This window comes from Pseudophryne corroboree, chromosome 4 (assembly GCF_028390025.1).
Source record: "Pseudophryne corroboree isolate aPseCor3 chromosome 4, aPseCor3.hap2, whole genome shotgun sequence".
NCBI classification, from domain to species: domain Eukaryota; kingdom Metazoa; phylum Chordata; class Amphibia; order Anura; family Myobatrachidae; genus Pseudophryne; species Pseudophryne corroboree.
Window position 1 is genome coordinate 565334007 of NC_086447.1, and position 14923 is coordinate 565348929.

General features: G+C 48.6%; 1 protein-coding gene across 1 annotated transcript in view; it reads right to left on the reverse strand.

Annotated features, from left to right (window-relative positions):
- The window catches only part of TXLNB (taxilin beta), a 134216-nt gene that overhangs the window by 94030 nt on the left and 25263 nt on the right, over nucleotides 1–14923 (reverse strand). The window lies entirely within an intron of this gene.

The window sequence follows — 14923 nt, forward strand, 5'->3', positions numbered from 1 at the left end:
GTGTCCATACCCACAGTTACAGGCGCAGCTCGGGGGGCGGGGCCTGCGTTCACACAGGCATCTGGGGGTGGGGTTGATGCCCTTTTTCCCCCCGCCGTTCCCATGGTTTCTACTGCCATGGTGGGCGTGGGGGCGTCAGGGGTAGACGGCCAGGCATCTGGGATTCACCCGGGGGCGCTCCCGGTGTCCCGGATCCTGCTGCCTCCGGCCCGTGGCCTGTGGCCCAGTGAAGTGAAGCCATCTGCTGGCCAGCTCATGGTACAGCAGATGGGGTCAGGGCACAGTTCCATGGGCGCTTCCTTTGCGGCGCTGGGTGGTGCGTTTCAGGCTGCGCCCTCGAGTTTCCTGCCGGCTGCTTCGGTGTCGGTGGCCTGGTCGGGGGCACTGCAATTCCCGGTCATGACTTCCGGGGCGTCGCCTGATTTCCGAGGGGGTCGGGTCCCTTTTTCGTCCACTTATTTGCCACCGGCGTTTCCGCACTCGCAGGGCTCATTGACATCTTGGCCCGCCCCGAGTGGTCCGGGGTTTGCCCCGTTTGCGAGTTCTTACACTGGCGGTTTTACACCCGGGGCTCTCCCACAGACGCCTTACTGGTCGGCGCCGTTTTCTCAGGCCCAGTTTGCTTGGCACACTGGCTTTACCGCCCCGGCCACATGGCCTCCATCTTTTGGTGCGGCCGTTGGCTCGGCGAGCGCTGCGGCCTTGGGCACGCGTGCCCCCTGTTCCCAGCCCCCCCTTCCCGCTTCCCCTCCTCCATTGCCTCCGGTTCCCCCTCCGGCGGCTGCTGTTTTTATATCCCCCCCCCCCCCCGTTGTTTCCCTGTCAGGTGCCGGTGTGTTGAGGGGGGTCTCTCCCCCGGGCGGATCGTCTGGAGCCATGGCAGCAGCAACGTCCAGTGCAGCACAGATGGGATTGGTGATGCAGACCGAGCAAGTGGGAACGGGCGAAGCTGGGGGATCTCGGGTCCCTGAAGAGGTGCCATCCGGCCCCGCCGCCGTGTCCGAAGAGGTTGGCGGTCCTTCTGGAACTGGTGAGATCGTTAATTCTTCTTCTGATAGTTCTTCTTCCAGCTCTTCTTCTGATACTAGGTCTTCCGGGTCCCCTAGGCGCCCGCGTAAATTAGCCAGGCTCATTGCGCATCGCTGGCACAAAAGAGATAGGAAGGCTAAGGGCAAGGGTTCGGCAGTCGCGCCGGACCCTCCACGTTTTACGGAAATGGTGCACTGCGCAAACACTGCGGTCACCAGGGGTTTGCGTAAACGGATGAGGGAAAAGATTAGGAAGGGGAAATATGTCGACATGTTCACCCTTACGGATCACATGCGGAAGGCTTTCGAAAAGGCCAGGAAGGTCGGGGGCATTGGTGAAAATGCATTTCGCAATTTTCATCAGTGGCTCCGAGGGTTTTTAGTGTTTACAGCATGCTACGCCGAGACGAGGCCGACGGAGTATCATAACACGGTCAAATATTTGTTCCTGGTGCACGAAATGTACTTGACCTCCAAGGGTTACGCGTGGCGGGACTACAATGAGAAATTCCGTCGTAACCAAGACGGTAACCCGACACTACCCTTGGGGTTTAAGGATGTTGAAGTCTGGTTGGAGGTCACCCAACATAATAGGCCCCTTTCCGAGGCCCAAGGCGGCAAACCGGGTTTGGGTGTCCGGCCGAGCCCGCCTCTGGGGAATAAAGGGAAATGCTTCGCTTTTAACGAGGGCAAGTGTTCCCGGGGTTCTAACTGCCGTTTTCGCCACTCCTGCAAAGTGTGCGGTGGGGGGCACTCGGCCAAGGATTGCACTTCCACTCCCGGGTCCCGGCCCTCTGAGGCTGCCGAGGTGCCTGGAAGTGGAAAGTGAGGCGTTTTCTCCCATTAACATCCCTGAATTGACTAAATGGTTGGGTGCTTACCCTGACATCACTTCAGGGTTGTTTTTGTTAGACGGTTTCCGTCACGGTTTCAGGCTCCCCATCCCGGATTCGGTCCTCGTTGTCTCTAGGCGCAATTTGAAGTCCGCGCGCGATTTCCCTTCAGTTGTCTCCCGTAAGGTGCAGGCTGAAATCAACTTGGGGCGCATGTGCGGCCCTTTCCCATCCCCTCCGGTGCCCCGGCTGTGCATCTCTCCTTTGGGGGTGGTTCCCAAGAAGGCCCCGGGTCAATTCCGCCTCATTCAACATTTGTCACACCCCCGTGGCGGCTCGGTCAACGACGCCATCCCGGAGGAGGCTTGCCGGGTGCGATACCAATCCTTTGATGAGGCCCTTCGGTTAGTCAAAAGGGCTGGTCTCGGTGCCCTCATGGCCAAGCTGGACATTGAGTCCGCTTTCCGCCTGATGCCCATTCACCCCCGTTTCCCTTCGTTTCTTAGGTTTACGGTTAGGGGGGGGGGTTTACGTCGACAGGTGCTTGCCGATGGGGTGTTCCATTTCTTGTGCCTACTTCGAGAAATTCAGTTCGTTTTTACATTGGTGCGTGGTGTCAGCCTCCGGCCACCCGGGGGTTGCCCACTACCTAGACGATTTTCTCTTTGTGGGTCCAGGGGATGGTTCGGTTTGCGGGGACGTGCTGGGTTTAGCCCAGAGTTTGTTCGGTCGGCTAGGTGTGCCCGTGGCCGCGGATAAGACCGAGGGGCCCACGGTGTGTCTCAGTTATTTGGGCATTGAAATCGGTTCGGGGGCCGGATGCTGCCGGCTTCCCGCCGATAAGGTGCACAAATTGCTGGGTCTCATAGAGCAATGCCTCCTCAGTCGTAGGGTCAGATTACAACGGGTGCAGTCGTTACTTGGATCTTTTAATTTTGCGTGCAGGATCATACCCAGGGGTCGCGTTTTCTGCCGTAAACTTGAGAGGTCCATGGCGGGGGTTCGGAAACCTCACCATACGGTTTATATTTCGCGCAAGATTAGGGAGGATTTGCGAGTCTGGTCCGCTTTTTTGGTTTCCTTTAACCGGGATGTGTTATGGCCAGCTGAGCGTTGTTCCAACGCCGCGTTGCAACTTTTTACTGATGCCGCCGGCGGTTCGGGCTTTTTTCAGGACGAAACAACAAAATGCTGAATCTGGCGCTCTGTCACTCCTAATCAATATGCTGCCAGCAACATAGGGCTACTCACCCCTATTAGATTAAAAATCAAACAAGCAAGAAAGAAAAGTTGCAGCGCATATAGATTAGAATTAATAAGATTCTATTTATTAAAACACATATAAGAATAAAAATATATATATTTAAACAAACTGTGCAATTTATACCACCGGCCGGTCAGTACATTTTTACAATAATTAATGCATGCATATATCAAATGTAGCATAAATTGTAACAAATTGCTTCCTCTCTGTTCAATCACTTTAAGCAATAAAATTATAATATAATCTGATATATCTGATAATTATACAGACTGGGTAATGCGCTCAGAAGTTTTTCCTTTGAGATTATATATCAGTCATTTTTGGTGAAGAAGATAATGATGGTAAGATATATTTCTCACTTCAGGTGCAGGTAATTATGCTGTGAATAACTGCAACCTGTAATTGAGCCGGTGCTCTCACTGAAAATGTGTCTGGCCAGACGTAAATACAATGCGGTCTCACCACTCCTGTGCGTGGGTACTTTCACCTGGAATGTCCTCCCGGCTGCTGGTGCTCTCAACCTTTTATTGTGCAGTCATCTCTGGGGGATCGTATAAGCGGTGAAGAATTCCAATCGCATCTTAATGGAGTGTAGGATTTTGCTGAAAAGACCTCCGGACAGCAGTATAACAGTCTGAATGACGGAGTGGTGCGCTGCGCCTTGGCCTTCATCATGGGTTTCATGAGGTTTTACAAAGAACTTGCTTCTTTTGGAATTGTTCCCATTGATAGTGGCCGTCGAATTGTGGGCGCTTAGCTTGTCGGATCGGAGTATGGTGTTCCGCTGCGACAATCTGGGTGTCGTACACGCTGTTAATAACCAACGCTCATCCTCTCCGCAGGCGCTGCGCTTGTTGCGTTATTTAGTGCTTAAATGCTTGCAGCATAATATTCATTTCACGGCTGCGCATGTCCCGGGGGTGGACAACAGAATTGCTGATGCGCTGTCGCGTTTTGAGTTCGGTAAGTTTAGAGAGCTGGTTCCTGATGCTGCTGTTGGGGGTTTGTCGGTTCCGCCCTTCCTGTGGAAGCTCGTTGACTAAGGGCCGATTTGCCTCGTTGACGATATGGCCAGGGGGGGTGACGGTCGTGAACACCGCCGCGGTGAGTGGGTCTTGCCTATGCGGGCAAGATACCGTCTTGGGTTATGGAAGCCCGGTCTCAGTTGGCTGGGCTTACGTCCTGGTTTCTGGAGAGTTTAATATGTTCGTTGTTTTACTGCGCCTGTTGCGCGAACCCAGAAACGTGTTTTACCCGTCGGTTCTTGAACGGCTAGCGTTCAGGAATGGAGGGTGTGAAGTGAATTTTTTAATTTTCCTCCGAGGGGGCCGAATTACAATTGACATCACTCACGGTCCACGGGAGGTTTTATGAGTTTTCTCCTTCACTTGGGTTCTTTAGCTGCATGTTTCGTTCCGTTTTCTGTACTTCAAATAGTTTGCTGACGGTAGGAATTTTCTTTTGCAGCTGTTTTGGACGTCTCGGATCAGATTTGGCTTATTGGCCATTCTTTCATTTTTTGGGCGGAGAGGCATCCTATGGCAAGGCGAACAGGCGATTTCTTTGGGGATAAGGTAGTCAGATGGTTGGGCGTTAGAGGTTTGCATTGGATTGGTTTACTTCGCCTGCTGTTTCGCCACGAACGAAGGTGGGGGCGGCCTGGCTGGATTGTCATTCACCTCGGGGGGAATAATATGGGTCGTGTCAAAGGCATCGACCTCATCCTGAGTATTAAGGCGGACTTGGTGGCGTTGCGAGCGTCCTGGCCCCGAGTGACAGTTGTATGGTCTGACATGGTGCCCCGTTTTCACTGGCGGGGTGCTGTTCGTTTTTCTGCAATTGAGAAAGCGAGGAAGAAAGTTAATTCTGCGGTGTCAGTGTATGTGCAGGCGATAGGGGGTTTGGTGGTTAGGCACCCGCTTTTGGTTCTGCGCAATGTGCAGTTTTATAGGGAGGACGGTGTTCACCTTTCCCCTGCGGGTATTGGTGTGTTTTTGGAGAGTATCTTCCGAGTTGTGTCGGGTTGAGTCTTTTCCTTTGGTTTTGGTAGGATGGCGGTCTGCGGTTTTTTGGTTAAAAATCCTTGTTGTGGCGGAAAGTCGCTACCAGCCAGCGGTCAAAGTTACATAAGTGGTCACTGTGGGGCACCCCCTTTTGATTGAACAGCGAGTGTGTCCTCCCCTTGCGGGTGGTCTACGGATGTTCCCGCGCGAGTTCGTCCACGGCTCTGCTAGAGTAAGGGGGGTGACTCCTGCACAGTGCGGGTTATGTTAAGGAGGCGGTTGTGAGTGCCCTCCTAGTTTTATTGGTTTATTATAGTTGACTGGTGCTGGTGAGTTGGTAGCGCCTTTTCTCGCCATCCTCCAATATTTTAGTTTAAATGACAGGTCATCAAACAATAAATACCAGTTTTGACCTTTAAATCTAGCAGTTGGTGTCTGTGTGATTATTTCTTAGTGATAAGCTAGCTAAGTTATAAATGTTAAGTGTGTCAGAATAAAGTCATGGGTGACTTAAGCAAGCAGAGATCTGCATAGGCTCGAAGCCACATAAGCACCCGGAATTTTTGTGACATTTGTTGAGGATAGGCAGGGCTAGCCTTAGTGATGGGCAGTGGTGGTCAGGTGACCTAGGGTGCCTATTAGGGATGAGTAGGAGGAGTATAGGCAGGGGTATATAGTCCGGGGTATAGACAGCCATCTTCCTCTTGCCAGTTTTCTTTGGATGCCCTCCCACCCGCCCTTTAATTTTGCTTGCGGTTCGCTTTTCGGACCTTTTTTCCATTTCTAGCAGGCTTTGATAGCCAGATGGGCGGAAAGTCGCTACCAGCCAGCGGTCAACGTTACATAAGTGGTCACTGTGGGGCACCCCCTTTTGATTGAACAGCGAGTGTGTCCTCCCCTTGCGGGTGGACTACGGATGTTCCCGTGCGGGTTCGTCCACGGCTCTGCTAGAGTAAGGGGGGTGAGTCCTGCACAGTGCGGGTTATGTTAAGGAGGCGGTTGTGAGTCCCCTCCTAGTTTTATTGGTTTATTATAGTTGACTGGTGCTGGTGAGTTGGTAGCGCCTTTTCTCGCCATCCTCCAATATTTTAGTTTAAATGACAGGTCATCAAACAATAAATACCAGTTTTGACCTTTAAATCTAGCAGTTGGTGTCTGTGTGGTTATTTCATAGTGATAAGCTAGCTAAGTTATAAATGTTAAGTGTGTCAGAATAAAGTCATGGGTGACTTATATATACACAAGTCTGACATCACAGACTTTGATCAAAGCTGTCTCTGCTTTGGCAAATCCTTCTTTGCTGCTTTTTTTGGGGTTCTATTGTATACAATTTCGCTTAGTTCTCAAAATGTGTTTGGCTCAATATGTTTTATCACTGCTCTGCTAGCTTAGCACTAGCTTAAACATTAGTACCCTATTGCATGTTTAATTTATTCATGTGCCTTAAAAGTTGAAATGATACACTGGGTTGAGCATTAAGGTTAAGAAACACTGCTGTAAACAATTATATTTTCATACAGTTTCTGCATTGCACAGAATTGCAGTATGTGAGCTGTATCCTTGCACTCCTACATGATACATTCTTATGAATTAAACTATTTAAAGACATAACTCAAATGGAGCAATATATATGCAGTAATAGTGATTTTCTCATGTCTATCATACTGAAGCTGCTTTTGATTGGTTATTTGTGGACAAACATTTGAATTGAATGTGGTTTAAGCCAAACTGCACATGGTTTAAGGAAATCTGCTTTCTAGATGGGGATACCCCCTTTATTATTGTAAGTACTATATGTGCTGTCTTTCTTATTAGAACTGGGTATAATTAGAAACAACTTTAGTGGCTGACCATCTGCTTTGATGGGATGTAATTATGTGACCAGCGGTCAGGAGACCGCCAGTCACAAAACCTCCCAATACATCTCGCCCCCTCACAATCCTGACGGTCGGCATGGTGACCAACAGGGACTATAGCCACCGAGCCTGCAGCATGTCAAGCGCAGTGAGCTTGTTGCACTCGCCCCCCACTGGGATACCGGCGTCGGTATGCTGACTGGCGGTAACGCATACAACACCCACTTTGATTGTTCTGGGTTGTTTCATTTTTAACCCTTTGGACCATATTGGATCAAGAAGAAGTAGAATGATAAGTAATAACCACTACACTACTGAAAATATGGGGGTAACATTAAATATTGATATTTTAATGGTGCATATTGTATTAAAAATGAAGGGGGCACAAATATTGTATGGAATTATGGTGGGACTACAGTTATTAATTATAACTACTTGGCATATATATTATTACTAAAGGAGGGGGGCAAATATATTACACTGTCCACCAAAAAAAATGTTTTGTTTGGTGCCTGGAATGTAAGTATTGATTTTGGTTATATTGGGCGTGCTAATTCCAAATACGAAAACAGTTTTTCTCAGCTATCCTTTTTGCGCATGCCCAGGCTGCTGCACATCGCCATCTGGGCGACCTTCAGTCTGAGCAGGAAGTCATTCGTCCTGGTTGTCAGAAATTTTCAGAGCAACCACAAAGCTCAAAACTACGCTGAGTTAGTAAACAACATGCTCATTAATTTCAGAGACCTTGGATGTAATATGAGTATAAAAGTTCATTACCTACACAGCCACTTGGACCATTTCCCAGAAAATTTGAGTGATATGAGCGAAGAGCAAGGTGAAAGATTTCACCAGGACATTAAAACAATGGAAGATCGCTACCAGGGAAGATGGGATCTACATATGATGGCAGACTGTCCAAACAAAGGGGGTAATTTAGACTGGATCGCTGCAGCGGCAGCGATCAAAGTCTGAAACCCTTTGTGGAGTGCACCCGTGCAGTGGGCGCACTGCACGTGCGCACCCCGGGGGCCCAGTGAGATGCTAACAGCATCTCGGGGCTGCGGGCGCCTCTGCTTGCTTGACAGGCAGAGGCAGTTGCAGGGCAGGAGGGGGCACGCCAACGGTGTTAGAACGCCATTGGCGGGGCACGGTCCAGACAACGCATGCATGTCTGGACCATTGCGGGGGCAGGCTGCGGCGTCTGCGTGACGTCATGCGCAGGTTGGGAGCTACTCGCCGGGGGTAGGGCCTGACATGCTGGCCGTCCCCAAGCATGTCATAGAAACTGATCGTAGATATGCTAAATTTAACACATCTACAATCAGATCTGAATTACCCCCAAAATCCACTCAAGAATGTCCCACAAAAGAAGCTTCCGAAATTAATTTTATTTTCATTCATGGTTTCTTTTTATTATTTTGAAGAAAAAGTGTTATTTAAGTCACTATAGTGTTACTGTAATGTTAGCATATTTTATTGATGTCACTACTAAAATATTCTAGAAAATATTTTTAGACTATGGGGTATATTTACTAAGAATCGTATTTTCCCGTTTGAGGTCAAAGATCAATCATGAATGACATCGAAAGTGTAAATTTGCAACTTTTTGAATTTAGTACGACTAATTTACTAAGCTGCCGTATTCTGCATTTTCGGTTTTACCGATGTTGATGTCATTCGGTTTTTTTGGCAGTGTTTTACGTGAGTGACTTGTAAAACACTGCCGACTTTAATACAATGAATCTCGGCCGGATCTGAGAGATCCGTGCTGGGCTTCATTGTGCACCTTTAAAAAAAAAAAAAATCAGTGTTAAAATAAATAAAAAAATTGCGTGGGGTCCCCCCTCCTAAGCAAAACCAGCCTCGGGCTCTTTGAGCCGGCCCTGGTTGAAAAAATATGGGGAAAAAAATGATAGAGGTTCCCCCATATTTAAACAACCAGCACCGGGCTCTGCGCCTGGTCCTGGTTCCAAAAATACGGGGGACAAAAAGCGTAGGGGTCCCCCGTATTTCTGAAACCAGCACCGGGCTCCACTAGCCAGATACATAATGCCACAGCCGGGGGACACTTTTATATAGGTCCCGGCGGCCCTGGCATTACATAACCAACTAGTCACCCCTGGCCGGGGTACCCTGGAGGAGTGGGGACCCCTTCAATCAAGGGGTCCCCCCCCTCCAGCCACCCAAGGACCAGGGGTGAAGCCCGAGGCTGTCCCCCCCATCCAAGGGCTGCGGATGGGAGTCTGATAGCCGTTTTGTAAAAAAATGAAAATTGTTTTTAGTAGCAGTACTACAAGTCCCAGCAAGCCTCCCCCGCAAGCTGGTACTTGGAGAACCACAAGTACCAGCATGCGGAGGAAAACCGGGCCCGCTGGTACCTGTAGTACTACTACTAAAAAAATACCCCAATAAAAACATAAGACACACACCTTGAAAGTATAACTTTAATGCATACATCCACACCTCCATATACACATACTTACCTATGTTCACACGAGGGTCGGTCCTCTTCTCCATGTAGAATCTATGGTGTACCTGTTGAAAAATTATACTCACATAATCCAGTGTAGAAGGCTCTTCTTGTAATCCATTTGTAATCCAGGTACTTGTCAAAATAAAAAAACGGACACCCGACCTCGCACTGAAAGGGGCCCCATGTTTTCACATGGGACCCCTTTCCCCGAATGCCAGAAACCCCCTCTGACTTATGTCTAAGAGGGTTCCATCAGCCAATCAGGGAGCGCCACGTTGTGGCACCCCACCTGATTGGCTGTGTGCTCCTGTACTGTATGACAGGCAGCACACGGCAGTGTTACAATGTAGCGCCTATGCGCTCCATTGTAACCAATGGTGGGAACTTTGTGGTCAGCGGGTGACCGAAAGTAACCTCACCGCTGACCACAAAGTTCCCACCATTGGTTACAATGGAGCGCATAGGCGCTACATTGTAACACTGCCGTGTGCTGCCTGTCATATAGTACAGGAGCACACAGCCAATCAGGAGGGTGCCACAACGTGGCGCTCCCTGATTGGCTGATGGAACCCTCTTAGACATAAGTCAGAGGGGGTTTCTGGCATTCGGGGAAAGGGGTCCCATGTGAAAACATGGGGCCCCTTTCAGTGCGAGGTCGGGTGTCCGTTTTTTTATTTTGACAAGTACCTGGATTACAAATGGATTACAAGAAGAGCCTTCTACACTGGATTTTGTGAGTATAATTTTTCAACAGGTACACCATGGATTCTACATGGAGAAGAGGACCGACCCTCGTGTGAACATAGGTAAGTATGTGTATATGGAGGTGTGGATGTATGCATTAAAGTTATACTTTCAAGGTGTGTGTCTTATGTTTTTATTGGGGTATTTTTTTAGTAGTAGTACTACAGGTACCAGCGGGCCCGGTTTTCCTCCGCATGCTGGTACTTGTGGTTCTCCAAGTACCAGCTTGCGGGGGAGGCTTGCTGGGACTTGTAGTACTGCTACTAAAAACAATATTAATTTTTTTACAAAACGGCTATCAGCCTCCCATCCGCAGCCCTTGGATGGGGGGGACAGCCTCGGGCTTCACCCCTGGTCCTTGGGTGGCTGGAGGGGGGGGACCCCTTGATTGAAGGGGTCCCCACTCCTCCAGGGTACCCCGGCCAGGGGTGACTAGTTGGTTATGTAATGCCAGGACCGCCGGGACCTATATAAAAGTGTCCCCCGGCTGTGGCATTATGTATCTGGCTAGTGGAGCCCGGTGCTGGTTTCAGAAATACGGGGGACCCCTACGCTTTTTGTCCCCCGTATTTTTGGAACCAGGGCCAGGCGCAGAGCCCGGTGCTGGTTGTTTAAATATGGGGGAACCCCTATCATTTTTTATCCCATATTTTTTCAACCAGGGCCGGCTCAAAGAGCTCGAGGCTGGTTTTGCTTAGGAGGGGGGACCCCACGCAATTTAAAAAAAAAAACACTTTCCCATCCCCTTCCCACTGATAAACATGCACGGTTCTCATGGATCCGTGCATGCCTATCCAAACACGGGGAAAAAAAGCAGGTCTGTTTTTTTTTAGCACTTTTTCACGAATTGTATTTCAGCACGGCAGTGTTTGGCTATTGTCGGCAGTGTTTGTGATTTGCACTTTTTAGTAAATTACCGATTTCTACCAAATTGCAGGCGTATTTGACAGATGGTGTATTGATTCGTGATTTTTTCCTAGGACTTCCAAAATATTACGAATGCCCTCAACACTGCCGAGATTTTTTCTTAGTAAATTCCCGACATGACACTTTGAAGAAAAAACGGCATCTCGGTCAAAATCGGGAGCTTAGTAAATAATATATACCCCTATGTGTTTTAACATTTGTAACATTTTATTATGTGAATCATAGGGTAACACAAATCAGACGTTGTTTATATATCAAACATTAGAGCTGATAGGTGAAAATGAATGTTATATTTGAAATCAGCACAACAAATATACATAAACTCAGCTCAAAAATCCTTGGCACCTAAACGTTTTGTGTTACTATGTGAATGATAGGCCTAATATGAAATAGGGTAACACAAAGCAGACAATGTTTATATCTCAAAAATTTTGATAGGTGACAATTATTGTTGTATTTGAAATCAGCACACCAAATATACATAAAATCAGCTAAAAATCCTTGGCACCAAAACACATGTTGGGCTGTGTTATAATAAAAATAAAGGGGAACAGAATCTGCCTTTAATAATAATTTTTTTAGCCATAATTGTAATCTGCTAGCCATGGTTATGGTAGAACTTGTATTCCTACAAGCACCAGCATGCCTAGACAGTTTGTGTCTGGTAGGATTTGGATCCGTAGTGGTGCACATTAATATACTTTCTCTAACGTCCTAGTGGATGCTGGGGACTCCGTCAGGACCATGGGGAATAGCGGGCTCCGCAGGAGACAGGGCACATCTAAAAAAGCTTTTAGGTCACATGGTGTGTACTGGCTCCTCCCCCTATGACCCTCCTCCAAGCCTCAGTTAGGTTTTTGTGCCCGTCCGAGAAGGGTGCAATCTAGGTGGCTCTCTTAAAGAGCTGTTTAGAAAAGTTTTTTTTTAGGTTTCATTCAGTGATTCCTGCTGGCAACAGGATCACCGCAACGAGGGACTTAGGGGAGAGATCTCCAACTCACCTGCGTGCAGGATGGATTGGGATCTTAGGCTACTGGACACTGAGCTCCAGAGGGAGTCGGAACACAGGTCAGCCTGGGGTTCGTCCCGGAGCCGCGCCGCCGATCCCCCTTACAGACGCTGAAGAAGACGGCAGAACGGAGGTCCGGAAACAGGCGGCAGAAGACTTCACAGTCTTCATGAAGGTAGCGCACAGCACTGCAGCTGTGCGCCATTGTTGTCACACGGCTCACTGACCTAGTCACGGAGGGTGCAGGGCGCTGCTGGGGGCGCCCTGGGCAGCAATATAAGTACCTTATTGGCAAAATAAATACATCACATATAGCCATTAAGGCTATATGTATGTATTTTAACCCAGGCCAGTTCTTAAAAACCGGGAGAAAAAACCCGCCGAAAAGGGGGCGGAGCTTATTCTCCTCAGCACACAGCGCCATTTTCCCTCACAGAAAGGCTGAGGGGAAGGCTCCCATGCTCTCCCCTGCACTGCACTACAGAAACAGGGTTAAAACAGAGAGGGGGGGCACTGATTTGGCGATATAAATATATATTAAATGCTATAAGGGAGGAACACTTTTATAAAGGTTGTCCCTGTATAATTATAGCATTTTGGTGTGTGCTGGCAAACTCTCCCTCTGTCTCCCCAAAGGGCTAGTGGGTCCTGTCCTCTATCAGAGCATTCCCTGTGTGGGTGCTGTATGTCGGTACGTGTGTGTCGACATGTATGAGAAAAATGTTGGTGAGGAGGCGGAGCAAATTGCCTGTAATGGTGATGTCACTCTCTAGGGAGTCGACACCGGAATGGATGGCTTACTTGTGGAAGTACGTGATCATGTCAACACGCTGCGAGCCGGTTGACGACATGAGACGACCGGCAAACAAATTAGTACCTGTCCAGGCGTCTCAGACACCGTCAGGGGCTTGTAAAAACGCCCATTTACCTCACGGACACTGACTCCAGTGTCGACGGTGAAGAAACAAACGTATTTTCCTTTAGGGCCACACGTTACATGTTAAGGGCAATGAAGGAGGTGTTACATATTTCTGATACTACAAGTACCACAAATAAGGGTATTTTGTAGGGTGTGAATAAACTACTTGTAGTTTTGCCTGAATCAGATAAATTAAATGAAGTGTGTGATGATACGTGGGGTTCCTCCGATAGAAAGTTATGGGCGGTATACCCTTTCCCGCCAGAAGTAAGGGCGAGTTGGGAAACACACCTTAGGGTGGATAAGGCGCTCACACGCTTATAAAACAAGTGGCGTTACCGTCTCCAGATACGGCCGCCCTCAAGGAGCCAGCTGATAGGAAGCTGAAAAATAGCCTAAGAAGTATATACACATATACTGGTGTTATACTGCGACCAGCAATCGCCTCAGACTGGATGTGCAGCGCTGAGGGGGCTTGGTCGGATTTCCTGACTGAAAATTTTGATACCCTTGACAGGGACAAGATTTTATTGTCTATAGAGCATTTTAAGGATGCATTTCTATATATGCGTGATGCGCAGAGGGATATTTGCATTCTGGCATCAAGAGTAAATGTGATGTCCATATCTGCCAGACGAAGACACGACAGTGGTCAGGTGAGGCAGATTCCAGACGGCACATGGAAGTATTGCCGTATAAAGGGGCGGTCCATCGGACCTGGTGGCCATGGCAACAGCTGAAAAATCCACCTTTTGTTCCCCGAGTCACATCTCAGCAGAAAAGGACACAGTCTTTTCAGTCTCAGTCCTTTCGTCCCCATACGGGCAGGCGGGCAAAGGCCAGTCATATCTGCCCAGGGGTAGAGGAACGGGAAGAAGACTGCAGCAAGCAGCCCATTCCCAGGAACAGAAGCCCTTCACAGCTTCTGCCAAGTCCGCAGCATGACGCTGGGGCAGTACAAGCGGACTCAGGTGCGGTAGGGGGTCATCTCAAGAGTTTCAGCACGCAGTGGGCTCACTCGCAAGGGGACTCCTGGATCCTACATGTAGTATCCCAGGTGTACATTGGAAATTCGAGACGTCTCCTCCTCACAAGTTCCGGAAGTCTGTTTTACCAACGTCTACCTCCGACAGGGAGGCAGTATTGGAAACAATTCACAGGCTGTATTCCCAGCAGGTGATAATCAAAGTACCCCTCCTACAACAAGGGAGGGGGTATTATTCCACACTATATTGTGGTACTGAAGCCAAACGGCTCGGTGAGATCTGAAATATTTGAACACTTACATACAAGCGTTCAAATCAAGATGGAGTCACTCAGAGCAGTGATAGCGAACCAGGAAGAAGGGGACGAGATGGTGTCACTGGATATCAGGGACATTTACCTACATGTCCAAATTTGTCCTTCTCACCAAGGGTACTTCAGGTTCGTGGTACAGAACTGTCACTATCAGTTCAGACGCTGCCGTTTGGATTGTCCACGGCGCCCCGGGTCTTTACCAAGGTAATGGCCGAAATGATGATTCTTCTTAAAAGAAACTTGGACGCTTTCCTGATAAGGGCAAGGTCCAGAGAACAGTTGGAGGTCGGAGTAGCACTATCTTTAATAGTTCTACGACAGCACGAGTGGATTTTAAATATTCCAAAATCGTAGCTTTTCCGAGGACACGTCTACTGTTCCTAGGGATGATTCTGGACACAGTCCAGAAAAAGGTGTTTCTCCCAGAGGAGAAAGCCAGGGAGTTATCCGAGCTAATCGGGATCCTCCTAAAACCAGGAAAAGTGTCAGTGCATCATTGCACAAGAGTCCTGGTAAAAAATGGTGGCTTATTACGAAGCAATTCCATTCGGCAGATTTCACGCAAGAA